Source organism: Bombus huntii, chromosome 18 (genome assembly GCF_024542735.1).
Source record: "Bombus huntii isolate Logan2020A chromosome 18, iyBomHunt1.1, whole genome shotgun sequence".
Classification (NCBI taxonomy): Eukaryota; Metazoa; Arthropoda; class Insecta; order Hymenoptera; family Apidae; genus Bombus; species Bombus huntii.
Genome location: NC_066255.1, coordinates 1,109,041 through 1,123,426, shown reverse-complemented (window position 1 = coordinate 1,123,426; position 14,386 = coordinate 1,109,041). Strand labels below are relative to the sequence as shown.

The 14,386-nt window shown below is 36.1% G+C and overlaps 1 non-coding gene and 1 pseudogene across 1 annotated transcript; both read right to left on the bottom strand.

Annotated features, from left to right (window-relative positions):
• Window positions 1–1,650: 1,650 nt before the first annotated feature.
• LOC126875595 (U6atac minor spliceosomal RNA) lies at window positions 1,651–1,733 on the bottom strand (annotated as a pseudogene).
• A 5,363-nt stretch (window positions 1,734–7,096) lies between these two features.
• Window positions 7,097–7,203, bottom strand: LOC126875616 (U6atac minor spliceosomal RNA). Its single transcript, XR_007693586.1, has one exon. It is a non-coding gene; the product is annotated as a U6atac minor spliceosomal RNA (small nuclear RNA).
• Window positions 7,204–14,386: the final 7,183 nt, after the last annotated feature.

The following is a 14,386-nucleotide window of genomic DNA, read 5'->3' as shown; positions in this document are numbered from 1 at the left end:
TACTTTTTTCCGAGACACGTCCGTGAAAATTTTATACAATATACTTCGAATGTCATACTTTAGTGTATTATTGGTTTTAATAAAGAGATTCTAACTGTGTCGTCACAAAAAATTCACAGAAACATGCCTTTTTTGTACGAATTAACCTTAGCCCCCCTTAACTCCCATAAGGCCACCCCCACTTCCTTCGGTGCATACTTTCGTACCTCATATTCTAACCCGTTTTCCCCCGTTGCTTTCTTTTGCTTCTTTTCTTTTCTTTTCTCTTTTCCCTCTATGAGCGCTTCTCTGCTGCATTTTCCTTTCATAAACTTTGTCATCTTCCTTCTCATCACTCTTTTCGTTTCTTTCCACTCCTTGTTGTACCACGCTTTCTCTCCCACACCCCATTTCCTCATCGTCACTTTCTTCTTTGGCATTGCTTCGTTTATCTTCTTTTTGATTTCAGTCCACGTTTCCTCTACTGTTCTTCCCTTGCAGGTCCAGTCTTTACATTCCTCCAGGTATTTTTCCACACTTTCGCTTGTTCATTCCCTTTTCTCCTTCTCTTCTTCTAGCTTTTCCTGGTTTTTTTATAATTCTGCCCCCCCCCCCCACCCTATTCAACGGCATGTAGTCAGACTATGTTCTTTTTTATACTGTTACGACCTTTCGCGGAGAGACGCGACCGCTAGGAATACGCGTCAGCGAGAGGCGTAAATTCTCGCTACGATTCTGTTAATCGACGCCGCGAAATAGTCGTTCCCCTGTTTCGATTAAGATAACAGAGGTGGTTCAATGAAGTAACACTGTATTAACAGGTGAACTTAAAAAAATATATTTGACAATAATATGTTGAATAAATTACACAAAGTTGTCTCGACCTTACGATATCTCTCAATGAATTCGTTAAACTATATGATTTTGATTTTGCTCGTCAGAGCTCCCGATGTCTAACGCTTGACTCGTCAGAAGGGACTGATTGCCTTTCGATCATTTCTTTGTCTTGTTTGGAAGACGAATCCCATTATGCTCGCTTCACGCCATCGCTCGCGCCTATGATCACGTATGGCTCTTCTTGTGTCGAAAACGTTACGGACAAAAATCGACGTTTCTAGGGCTCGCTGCTTGGCGACAACTATGCTCCTGTCACGACCGGCATACTTCAAATCCGACGGACTGACGATAGAGATAAAGATGTGGCGGCACTCGGCGACAATGTATATCGCTGAAGTGCCTAATGAACCATCAACATCCCAACGGTCCTTCCACCGAAGGTTCTAGAGGAAAGAGCACGTGGCAACGATCGCGGACGCCTAGCAAATGCATGGACGGTGGGGATGTTGAGGGATGACAAAAGAAAGTAATCGGATCCGATCGAAAGTAAAATCATAAGAGTCAGTCTTAGAAAGTCACGCCTAGAGTTCGGAAGTAGATTGTAAAGTGTATTGATGTTAGAAAAAAAATAAAGTTTTCTTTTTTTTATTTTTACCTCAAATTCCTTTTTTATTTTGTTATTTTACGTGACACTCCCGTCGATACATTGTATATGATCCGGCGGGCAGATAAGACGGTCTGCCTGCGACACTGTAGGACCGCGAGCGACGGTTAGAAAATACAGCCTGTGGTAAGCATCGTGGCGTAACACCTACTTTCATGTCGATTATTGATAAAGATTATTCGCCAGTGATACCATTTATATGTGTTCCCCCTTGTCTACGGGAATGTTAAACGTCTCTCCTTTCATACTACAAAAAAATTTTTTTTTTTTTTTTACGTGGAGGAAATCTTCATAGACACCTTACCACCCTGTGGGGACGGGCAGAAGGTAGTGCCGGTTTCTTACCGGCTAAAACCTCCACGAACGGGGCAGTGTATCAGTGCGAGTTTTGACCGTCGGACCCCTGTGTGCTTAACACCAAGCACGTTTAAAAACCAAGTACTCCCAGAAAGTACACCCAGAACACACGCAAGGGAGGCGCTGGCCGCTTGCCTGTTTGTATATTCTAAGAGAAATTTTGGTTTTTCCGTCCCTTTTTAGATGCAGAGACTTCTTATGCCGAGGATTCGAACTCGCGACGCGTCGTCTTCAGTTCTGAGCTTCAACGAGCGTAGCTGGCTGCCCCGCCGAGCTTCTAGCTGAATGGAAAGTATTTGATTCTTAATGTGGCAATGTATATCATAGGAAGTATTCTAATTAGCCTCATGAAGGAAATGTACTTTTTTCATAGCCCTCTCAAAATACAAGGGGCAAAGGTAAATAATTCCCTTAATTAAAAGTATTATTATCAAATCTATTATAAAGCCCTCAATATATTTTTGCTGCTATTATATTTCTTGTAGTAAGAGTAGTGTTGAGAGGCAAGGAGAGGATCCTGGGTGCCCGGAAAGTTCGTCAAAAAGTTTATTATAGCACCTTAAAGTCTATTTTTTCTTTTTAAAAGACACATTTATGTAAACCCGCCAAAATTTTTAATTTCACACTATTTTCTGCCTTCTTTTTAGTTCTGCAGTCTGCTACAAGTAGTATACCAATAACTAATTTTTTCTACGTTAGTATTACTCATATTGTTAAGAACGATGTAAATAAAATAATAAGAAGAGCCTATCACAAGGGACATTCGAACGTGTACGCAAACGAATGGTCAATAGCATGGAAACATTTAATTAAACTCCGCATTAAATACTTTCACTTGACATCTCTTATTTATCAGAAAAATTTGAATTGATACTAAATGTTACGCCATGCGGCTTGCCATAGATCATATTCTTAACTGTCGGTCGCGGCACTATAATGTCGCAGACGGATCGTCGCGGCTGCCCGGCAAACAAACATTGTAGTGGCAAGCGCATGGTTCATTAAGCAGGGCGACCTCCAGAAACGTCGATTCTTGGCCGTTATTTTATCTGGCGTAAAAGAATGTGGCGTGATCCGAACGTAGTGGGGGTCGCCTTCCAGAAAAAAACGGCAAAAATCGAAAGGCGTCATAACGTTTCGAGAAGCCAAACAGTCAACACATATCTTATATCGCGCATTACGTAGTCACATTTCTTTTTGTTGTTCCATTTATATCTTTCTAGTTAATAAGTTGTTGCAATAAACATTAATTTAGTTGTGTTAATTCTGTGAAATTTCATTGAACTACCCTTATTATCATAATCGAAATAAGGGAATCGATCAGTTCGTGGCGGCGATTGTTTAATCGTAACGGGAACTTACAACTCTCGTTGACGTGATATCTCGCGATCGCGTCTCTCCGCGAATGATCGAAACACTAAATAAATAAGGTTTTAGCGTGGATAATGATTCTGATGTAACTATTTTCATTCGTACAACTCGTATGTTATTTGTAATTGTTTTTAAAATGATTTCGAAAGTTAATAGAAAGTTGTATACGTTTTTATTTTATTTTCTGATTTGAATTTGTACAAAATTTGTCAAAGGAATTATCTTCTTTGTCGAAACTGAAAGATTAAAATATAGCGCCTGTTCATTTCTTAAAAATTTATTTACATACAAAATGTTACTCATACATACATATCTGTATTTATCATATTTCTTAATCATTTTACTATTTCGTTATGGTGCATTTCAATTTTTGTATTAGACATCTTTAAATTAATTGCAAAATGCTATTACTAAAATATTCATTGCTGTTCTGCAGACATATTCAATTGTGATGCGAATAAAGCACGACTTGATCTTGTCTAATCTCTTTTTCTCTCTTTCTTTCTACAAATTTAATATTTGTTCCATCCAACTTGGGTCTACTGATTCAGGTATCTACATTCCTTTTTCACAGCGGTCAAATGTATTGCTTTTGAGTTCCGATTATATTGTGACAGTTTACTTACCGTGAAGAAATATCAGGTCTCGTTCCGATAGCTATACATTGGGTTGGCAATTAAGTCATTGCAGATTTTGTCATTAGGTGGTATTGACAAAATCAGCAATCATTTAGTTGCCAATGCAGTAGATCAGTGGTCTCAGTAACTGTTGGTATTCGGTCTTATCCGGTGTCAGGACCGGTACACTTCAAAACCGATGAGCTAATGACGGACACCCACCAGTCGGCAAGGTAGTGCACGCGGCAGCAGGGGGTCAGGGCCCAGACCCAACACCCGGGGGTCCTCCCTACTTCGTAAGATAACCACTTGTGTAGGGATGCGGCCGAGTTGTAAGAGCTCCAGTTTTTGAAAGTCACGGCTGGAGTTCGGAAGTAAACTGTCATTAGTGTAAACAAGATGTTAGCAAATAAATTCTCTCTTTTTTTATTTTCACCTTCCATTTCTTTTTTTACTTTACCTGACACCGGCTTCGGCGAACCTTATATGCATGTAAATCTTGTTTTAAATGCATTTAAATTTTCTTAGTGGCTATTTTACTGGATCGCAACTTTCTAGGCGGTATTTCCTTAAAATTTGTTCTTTGTATGTTTCCGATAATTATATCACATCCTTATTTTTTATAACTTTTATATTTAAGGAATTCAACTATCTTATCATTTGTTGCTATAAAAAGTCAGCTACGTATATTCCAACGATCGGTTGCTTCTGTCCCTTAATTTATATGCACACGATTCTCCTTCAAAGTGTGTTATATAATATCCAACGGTATCCAGATTAAGGCAATCCATATGTGCGTTTTTCTAGCTCGCATACTTTGTTACCGTCGGTTATAAATCCTAGTGGTTGTTCCATATATACTCTGTCCTTTGTATTTCTGTATAAGTATGACGATTTGACGTTGGATTGCTTGATTTTCATTCGATTAATCGAAGTTAGAGCCAGCATAGCCCTTGCTGTGTCCAATCGTTGACAGGAGCGAATGATTGCCCGCAATTTATTCCGATTTCTAGTTACGTCCTACTGCGAGTAATCTTGCTTTGTACTTTATATTTCCTTCTTGCTAATTTTATTTATTTATTTTTATTTATTATTGCGTAGTCCGTGCCTTTTGGCTTTGGACGAACTTTCGGCTTTACATCTCTTATATCTATGCCGCTTCTTATATGTCGGGTTTACATTAAAATTAGGGTTAGGGGCGTGAAACGAATCTTCGTTTGGGTTACACGTTGTCGTTATGCAATAGAGAAGACATTGACTAGTGCAAATACGATTAGTATAGAACCGGACAAGTAACCGTGGTAGTTAGGTACTCGAGAAACTAATGACAATGATCCTAGGTTCAATAACGAATCCGCGGTCGACGGGATCATAGATGAACGTACTCGCAAAATCTAAGTCGTACGCGTAAATTCACTGGTCGTAAGGTGTTACTCTTTTCGTCGACGAGATCGCAAGAAAGAATGCATTTCCGTCCCGATGATGCTACAGAGGAAAAACTATGATGGGGTGTGTCTAAGGACACGAGATCATCGGATTCGTCGAGAAACTGTCGAAGAACGACTCTTGACTCTTGACACTCCGGTGGCTAACCGAACATCAACGACTGCGGTGCCGAAATATATTGATGGCCGTTAGGCCTATTGAAGTTTCCCACCCTTTCGGCTTGTCGGCATTTGCTCTTTGTCGTCGACATTGTCTGTATGTCCGTAATCTCTCCGCGGTACTATAATAGAGACGAAAAAGCTGCTGGAAAGAGAATCGTTGTGTCAGGGCCGACGAGCGTGTAACATTAATCCACATCAGAGACCAGGCCGTACACCGACGGCAAGATGGTAATAACAAACTGCAGACGCAAGTATATTGCAATCAAAATCTTTTGTATCTTTTCAAGCGAATGAAACTGTATTAAAATATATTGCGAGTAAATGTGTTCTGTATTTTAGTGCAGCGTGCAAAGTTTGAAAGGATATATTAATCCTTTTTTGTTATTTATACAATTGATATACAACATAACACATTTGGATATTGATCAAAAATTCATTTTTGATTGAAAATAATCTCACCTAACGCATGGAGTGCCCCTTTATATTTAACTTATTTTACTTTTCTTTTTTTGTTGTGAGGTGCTTTGCAATCTGAACACGCTTTTCCTGGAAAGAGTGCTAGACATGGCCCTATTGTCTAAAGATGGAATTTCCTTAGCCGTACAGCCGCGCCTTACGCGGCTGCGTCTGAAATTCGCAGTCTGAGTCTTAAATTCGAATTGTATGGACAACATCGATCGCCTGTCTGCACCACTCTCATAGCAACACCAGCTGATACACGCGCCCGACGCTTGTGTTGTTACATATAGCACAGACGACTATGCTAATATCATTGACAGCAATGCCGCTACTTTCCGACAAACGAGTTTTAAGTGTTGCGTCGGGTGTTTAGATACTACGTAACTTTGTAACGATTTCGATGAACAACTGTGTAATGTGTACCTTTTTTAGCGTTTATTCTCATAACAGTTTTAATATAATAATAACCATATAGTAATATAATATAATAATAATAATAACATTATGGTGTGATATTGACTGAAATGCCGCAGATCAATAAAATATTAGTTATAATGAATCCAAACCAATGGCTTTAAAATTACAGTACTCACAGATTATTAGAAACGATAGAACAGATTAAAGAAAATTATGGTGATGAAATAAATTAAATAAAGGAGATAAAGAAACATAAAATGAAATAAAAGGATATAAAGTAATATATGATCATATAAATAAAGTAAAACAAAATAATTAACGAACCAATTTACAAATAGAAACTTTTTACAAGCATATAAGTAACATTATGTCTAATTAAATTATAAACAGTTTACGATATTACCGCTACTCGTGTAACATTTTTAATTTCATCATTCAAGGAAATACGTTTACTGAAGTTGATTCAGAATGTCAGTAGGCGCCACCTTCTAACCACCGGTATGTATCCAAGTTTTGCCTATGATTATATTGTTCAAGTCTGGAATTTGGTAATTAATAGTGTAAATTTACTCGGTAATACTATGTTGTATATCAAATGTTTTTATCTTTCTTATTTCGTTTTTGATTACACGATGTCAATGGATCAAACATCTAGATTCGCGTCTAATATATTGTTCGAAATGCAATGCTCGAAAGGATGTAGCTGTAAAGATCATTTGCCACGAGAAAAGGTTAACAGATAACCTGTGTTATCCGGAAGGATAGCGGAAGCCCTCCGCGGTCCTCCCAAAAAGATCTGGTAAGTGCCGCCGAAAGGCGACAGTGCCTTACCATTTATATGTGTGTTCCACTCTTGTCTACGGGAGTGTTAAACGTCTCTCCTTTCATACTCCAAAAAAAAATTTTTTTTTTTTTTTTACGTGGAGGAAATCTTCATAGACACCTTACCACCCTGCGGGGACGGGCAGAAGGTAGTGCCGGATTTTTACCGGCTAAAACCTCCACGGGCGGGACGACGGTGGACCAGTGTTGTGCGAGTTGATCGTCGGGCCCCTGTGTGCTTAACACCAAGCACGTTTACCAAGTACTCCCAGAAAGTACATTCCAGAGAACACGCAAGGGAGAGGCTGCTGCCTGTTGTATATTTCTTTTAAATAGAAACCTTCTCGCCCTGTGCTATTTGTGCCTCCTTTGTATGCCGAGGATTCGAACTCGCGACGCGTCGTCTTCAGTTCCGGGCCTTAACTAGCGTCGCTGGATGCCCCGCCGAGCTTGTAGGTGATTGGAAAGTATTTGATTCTTAATGTGGCATTGTATATCATAGGAAGTATTCTAATTAGCCTCTTGAATGAGATGTACATTTTTCATAGCCCTCTCAAAATATAAGGGGTAAAGGTAAATAATTCCCTTAATTAAATCATTATTATTAAATCTATTATGAAGCTCTTAATAATATATTTTTGCTACTATTATAATTCTTGTAGTAACAGATGACCATTCTAAAAGAATTCCTGTCTCTTCTAATGCGCTTATTTTCGAGATGCCTAGCCTTGTGTTTTCCATTGCACTGGCAGAGATTTTATAACATATGGGATTAGCATAATTTATAAATAGGTCTAATTAATAATTTGAAACAGAAGATTTAGATTTAACCTTAGATTGAACCTCAAGATTTAGATTTAGATTATTAGAAAAATATATAATAATTTAATCCTTTTTTTGTTTTCTGTTATGGTAAAGAATTACGAGGTGGATAATTTTTCTTTTTGCTTTGAAAAAAATTTGTTTCTGTTCGTTAAATATATATAAAATCATACCTCAAAATTCAGCAAATTCGTTTCTTTCTTTCTCTTCTAAAAAAAAATTACAAAAAGACGCTGTTTTAAAACATTCTAATTCAGGACACTTCCTTAATCGTTTTACTTACTTGTCATATTGTATCCCGGTGCTTTTTGAGGGTTAAAATGCTAATAGATCATTTCTTTGGCCTCTGAGTTTGTAAATGGTTTTATAGGAAAAGATATCTAGAAAGGTGATTTACAGAAATTTCATGTATTATCACAAATATGATTTATGGATATACAAATATTTCTGCTTCATTGGTAGAAGAAGGTGTTTTTTTTTTATTATTATTTAATTTGTACTTTGCAATTTGTCCAGCTAGACATTTGGTAAATTTTTCTAGCTTTATTGCTAAATAATATGTGGATGGTTACGCCCATCGGAATACCATCTTTCAGTTTGTTTATTTTATTTCTTTAGTAAGGTCACTGAGGTGTTTTCTCTTTAGTCTTCTTTTTATGAGCTCTTTCCTTGTATTTCTTTGCGTACCTGCCGATAATTTCAGTAATGATGGCACGATGAACCGAATAGTATCGTGCTTTTGTATCAGAAATGTTTTTTAAAAATAGTGAATCAGTTATTAGAACAAAGTAATTATTTATTTATTTTATTTTATTTATTATTACTTAGTCCGCTCCTTTCGGCCTTGGTCGAGCTTTCGGTTTTACATCTCGTTTACCTATTACGCTTTTTACATTCTATCAGTCTCATGGCGTTATCGCTTTATTGCCTCCTCCCTTATATCTATCTAATCTATCTATAAATCTATCTATTATATTGCACTCCATTATATATTCTGTCTCTAAAACTATGGCAATTTTTGCGCTTTTGCCTCCTTGCTGTGCTTCCTTATTGTCGTTCCTCCTCGTCTTGTATCGCTCTTCTCTTCTCCATTATTGTTTTCAATTCTATTAGTCCTTCTCCAGCATCGTTTAGTATTTTTTCCGTGTCCTTTGGTCCTCCCGTTATTTCGCATTCTTCTATTCCGTGCCTCAGGTCTTCTTCTTTCCTTTTACGTAGCCTGCATCTCTTTTCTCCCTCTTGTTTCCAGTATTCCCTTGCTTTGGTCTCGTTTCCACATCTGAATCCTGCTAATATTTTTCTGTCCTTCCACTTCATCCTCCCTTCTAAGTATTTTGGTAACTCTTCTGTGGCGATTTTTCTATATTGTCGAACAAAGTAATTATTTCGCATACATTTTTAAATTCCGCGCCACGACACTGTTCATTGCCGTAACTCCATCAAGTTACAGGTTCGGAATTTTTGGCACAGTGCTTCTGCATTAAACACGAAGCTACTCGCTGTTGCTCGTGCAATACGAATTGCAGAGGACATTGAAACTGTGAGAATAGCAATGCAACGAGATCAACGCTGTTCAACCAGGAGACACGCAAGCGCTTTATTTTCAAGTCGAAGTCTTCGTAGAATTTTGCACAAGGACCCTAACTTTCATCCATACAATATAGTTGTTGTCCAACAGCTAAATTTTTCTCAAGAGTTACTTGAAATTTTGACTGTAAATAGTGCGCTGAACTTTCCGCTTATGTCAGACCAGACTCATCTTGTATTATCTGGTTGTGTCGATAAATAAAATTTTCCTGAAAATCTTCACGAAGTTCAGGTTTTCACACCCAGAAAATTACCGTATAATATGGAGCAGCATTGTTTGGTACCGTTGCCTTTTCTTTGAGGACAGGCTGTGCTGTTACGATGACATAAGACCGCTATGTGAAAATTCTGTGTAATTCTTTGGAACCACAATTGCATCGACTTGAACACTGTATGGTCCCATTAGGGTAATAGATCGAAAAGTTCATTTCGTTTTATAAGGAAATAATGGATGCACAGCATTTTCCGTTTTGTATTATTTTGTCGAATTACGTATGATCCATTTTGTTCCCAGCAAAATAAAGATCACAACGTTCGACAGATTAGGTTTCATGCTTATATAAAGATGCGTCGTTGTAAAAGACGTGTCTGGAAGAGAAAGACACTTTTCGGACAACCTAATACAACTTTGCACGTCACAATGGCAGTGTGTTGAATGTTTGCGCGTGGAATGTTTTCTGGACATTCTGTTTCATGGTATGACGATATTTCTTATTTCTCTTGATCGGCAAATTTGATTTATTGCGATTAGTGATAGTTGCCTCAAAAACCAAAAAACAAAGAGTGTGATCCTCCATTTGCCAATATTTAGGAATTGAAAGAAAAGATAAAATTGCAGCATTTCATAACGAAATGATCCAAAAGGTAATAGGAAATCTTTGGAATCAACTAGAATAATATTCGAGAGAGTCTTTTTCAAAAAATAAATTGGCATCTTTGTATTAACATAAAAGCTTCATAAGAAATTGAAATCTTAAAATTCTATTTCATTTGAAAAATCGTTCAGATTCCTGTGCCCTGCCATGTTTAATCTGTGAAGTAAATATGTTCCCAACTTGCAATTTAAATTACCTAAAAAATAAAAACTCTAAGCTATCAAAGAAACAGTTTTGTTTATTTTGTTATATTTGTTTCAAACGATTAAGTTTAAGACATTTGAAAAACTAACGAAATAAATAGAAAATATGTTATATATAAATTATTAGAAAGAGATTATATCATAATAATTTTTAAACCTTGTTCCATTATATTCAATGGCTTAAAAATTATACGGAAATGCCACTAAATTCTTCCATTCAATGTGCATTTTCATTGAGACTGTTGAAAAATTGTAATAAATATTCAATAATTATATGGACTAAAATAATAAATTCACACATGCTTCTTAAAATAAATAATTAAAAATTTGATTCAGTAGAAGATATAGGCACGGAGTTTTGTCATTAATAAAATTTATTTAAATAATAATAGAAAATTATAGTACTTGTACGAATAATTAATCTGTTAAATTTATATATATTTGCAGATTGCATATAATGTGAACATACATACAAAATATTTAGATCTATTTATTCATAGAATTTTTTCATAAATAAATAATTATACTTACGCACACGAGGGACATTGCAAAAGCTCCTGAACCTCTTTAAAGAATGTAAGATGTTTCGTTTAAAAAGTTGTCTAAATCTTTCAAATCTAATACAGATAAACGATATAAAAGTATTTATTTAATATTTTTTCTTTCATATTTTTAATGAATTTAAAAAACTGATGTTAAGTAGTGATTCGATTCTTAAAATATTGAACCACTGCTGATCGCGCGAAAATTGGAAACTTATAAAATCTTATAGCTTACAAATCCATAAAGACTCGACGTATAAAAGTAAGGGTAATACCATATTATCACAATCTTTAGAAACAGAGAGTCGAATACTATGGTCAGATGGTAACGAAGAAACAGTGTTATTGTTGATAACAGATGTAGGTATGATGAAAGCTGGAAAACACTTGAGATATTTTATCCAAACATGGTGCATCTAACGTGTATAATTGATGAATTATATAGAGGTGCAGAAGAAGTACGTTTACATTTCCCATTAGTAAATAGTGTAGTACATTCTATTAATAAAGTATTTATAATAGCACCACTTTGGATCGAATGTTATCGTAGAGTGTATCGTAGAACATTCTATTACCACCTGAACCAATTTTAACGAGCTCAGATACTTGGCTCGAGACAGCTATATTTTATACCACACTGGTATTTGGAAAATATTAAAAATGTTGTTAAATTTTTCGACGCGGATGATGTGCTAGTAATTAAAACAGCACAAGATCTTCTTCAGAATGAATTGCTAATTCAAAATCTAATGTTTATCAAAACCCACTTTGGGATTTTCTCGGATAATGTAAAGAAACTAGAAACAATTGCAATGTCTTTCACTGAATCGGTGAAAGTAACGACTGACACTGATAAATATTTTAGGAGCATTCCTGGAACTTGCGCAGCCAAAATTGTATCAAAGTGGAATGCAGTTTTAGCAAGACATACCAGATTCTAAATAATCTAGAAAGTTAATGAAATTTTTCGAGGTCAGTCAGTTGAAGAATTGGATGAGGTTAAAGTATGCTACTGCAGCAAATTTAAATATGTCTCGATTACGTCTTGTGACGATGAACGCTCATTCTCAGCTTATAAGTTGATCTTAAGCGATAAACGTTATCAATTAATGCTCCATAATCTTGAAAAAATACTCGTAACTTATTGTAATTTAAATTGTAATTATTAATTATTACATTTAAATAATAAAATATTTATTAAATAATAACATTTTCTGTATATGTTGCATATATTTGTCGGGTTAACATTAGAATTTAAGGCGCGTAACGATTCTACGTTTGAGTTAGCCATCGTTTTACGAGACAGAGATTATATTTACGCGAATATACAAGATTTTACAAAATATTATGAATATTGAGTTTAATGAATGATAAGATTAACAGACGATAAGTTTAACTAATAATTAGATCAAAGAATAATAAGTTTAACGAATAATAAGAGTAACGAATAATATGTCTTACGAATAATAAATTTAACGAATAATGAGATTAACGATTAATAGGTTTTACGAATAATGAATTTAATTAACGCTATTAACAATGTTCCGGGGTTCAAACGAATCCACGGTCAACGGGATAACTCTTTACTATGCGTAGAATAATTTTAAACACAAAAATACGATTGCTGAGACACTCGGTAAATTGCTCGATGTATCACTTTCCAAGGCGATCACACGAATGAATATCTGATGAAAATCTTTTTCGCTATACGACTGCATTTGTTTGTTACATGCTCGCTGGAGGCATCGAGAAGGTTCCAATCGTTGTTGCTAGGCAATTTCTGTCAAAAGTTTGTTGTATACTCTTTGGAAACATCGAGAAAGATCCAAACGCCGTTGCTAGGCAGTTTCTGTCTGGAGATTGATTCCTAATACAACGTGTGTCCCATTATATCGACATCTCTAAAGTACAATTCTATGTGATTTCTAGGGAGAACAATACAATCGATCCACACCTTCGTCAGGCAAAACGTTTATCCCGTGACCGTGGCTACGTTCGGCGACCAGTTGTCACCTCGAACCCACTTTCGTTTTCACAAATATCAAACAATTACAAATGACAATTGCTTAATTACAGTTATGATAAAATCTAGGCTAAAGCATTAGAAGGCTTCCTCAAAATTGCAAAGGGAAGGCTCCGATTTTCCTTTCATCTCCGACATATATATACTATACGTAAGTTCATCAATTTTCAATATATAGCCATAAGATTTGTTTTCTTATATCTCAGAATATACGATTTGTACAAAGCGATAAGTATGCTCTAAAGTCCTTTTTTTGAGTTCCACTTCACAACTATTAATACATAGTAACCTATTAACGAATTCTATTTAACATTTTTATTCCACATGTCTGTTGTAAATTACATATATATAATATATATATATAGTTATTGATTATATATATTATATAGTTGAATGACGCGTCGAACCATATATATTATACAGTTGTTGATATACATGTACAGAAAAGACCGTTAGCGGCAGCGTTATAATCGCTATAATCGTAATTATCATTAGAGTCACATCATATAGTTATCTATATACATATTACTGTATCTAAGTATCTAATCTTTCTATTTTTATTTCCTGTCCTTCATCCGTATGTATTAGACGTCGTTAAATACATTTCAGAGTTTATTGTACAAAAACGTACATCTTCCTTCCATCCGCAATTATCATCGCGATATCACCTTTTTACTGCATCAGGCAATGGATATAATTTTTAACTTCCACAGTGCATTGATTTTAAGTCAAACGCCAACGATCGATTGATTTTTTGTCTACACATACACGATGGAAACGTGGAAAAATCTGCACATCTTTTATTCTATCTCCTCCTCTGCTTTGACAGTTAAAACTATTCCGTTGCGTTTTAATTTTTTAAAAATGTAACTGGTGTCCGATATTAAGCGCCGTCCAACATTATGGAAAACTCCCTCTAAATGATGTCAAGTGTACATCTTTGTTGTGCTTGCATCGTTTTCATAACTGACATGGGGTCCAATCTCTCGCCAATCGCTAGTCGCAGCATACGACGGGGGCCTCCCACGCCGCACAAAACTCCAGCGTATGCTGGGCCGTGTCCTCGCACTCTCCGCAGTGGTGACAAGTGTTCGTCACCTCTCTTCCGATTTTCTGCAGGTATTCCCCGAATACTCCATGTCCTGTGAGCGCCTGCGTCATCCGGAAGGATAGCGGAATTCCAAAAAAACTCCGCGGTCATTCC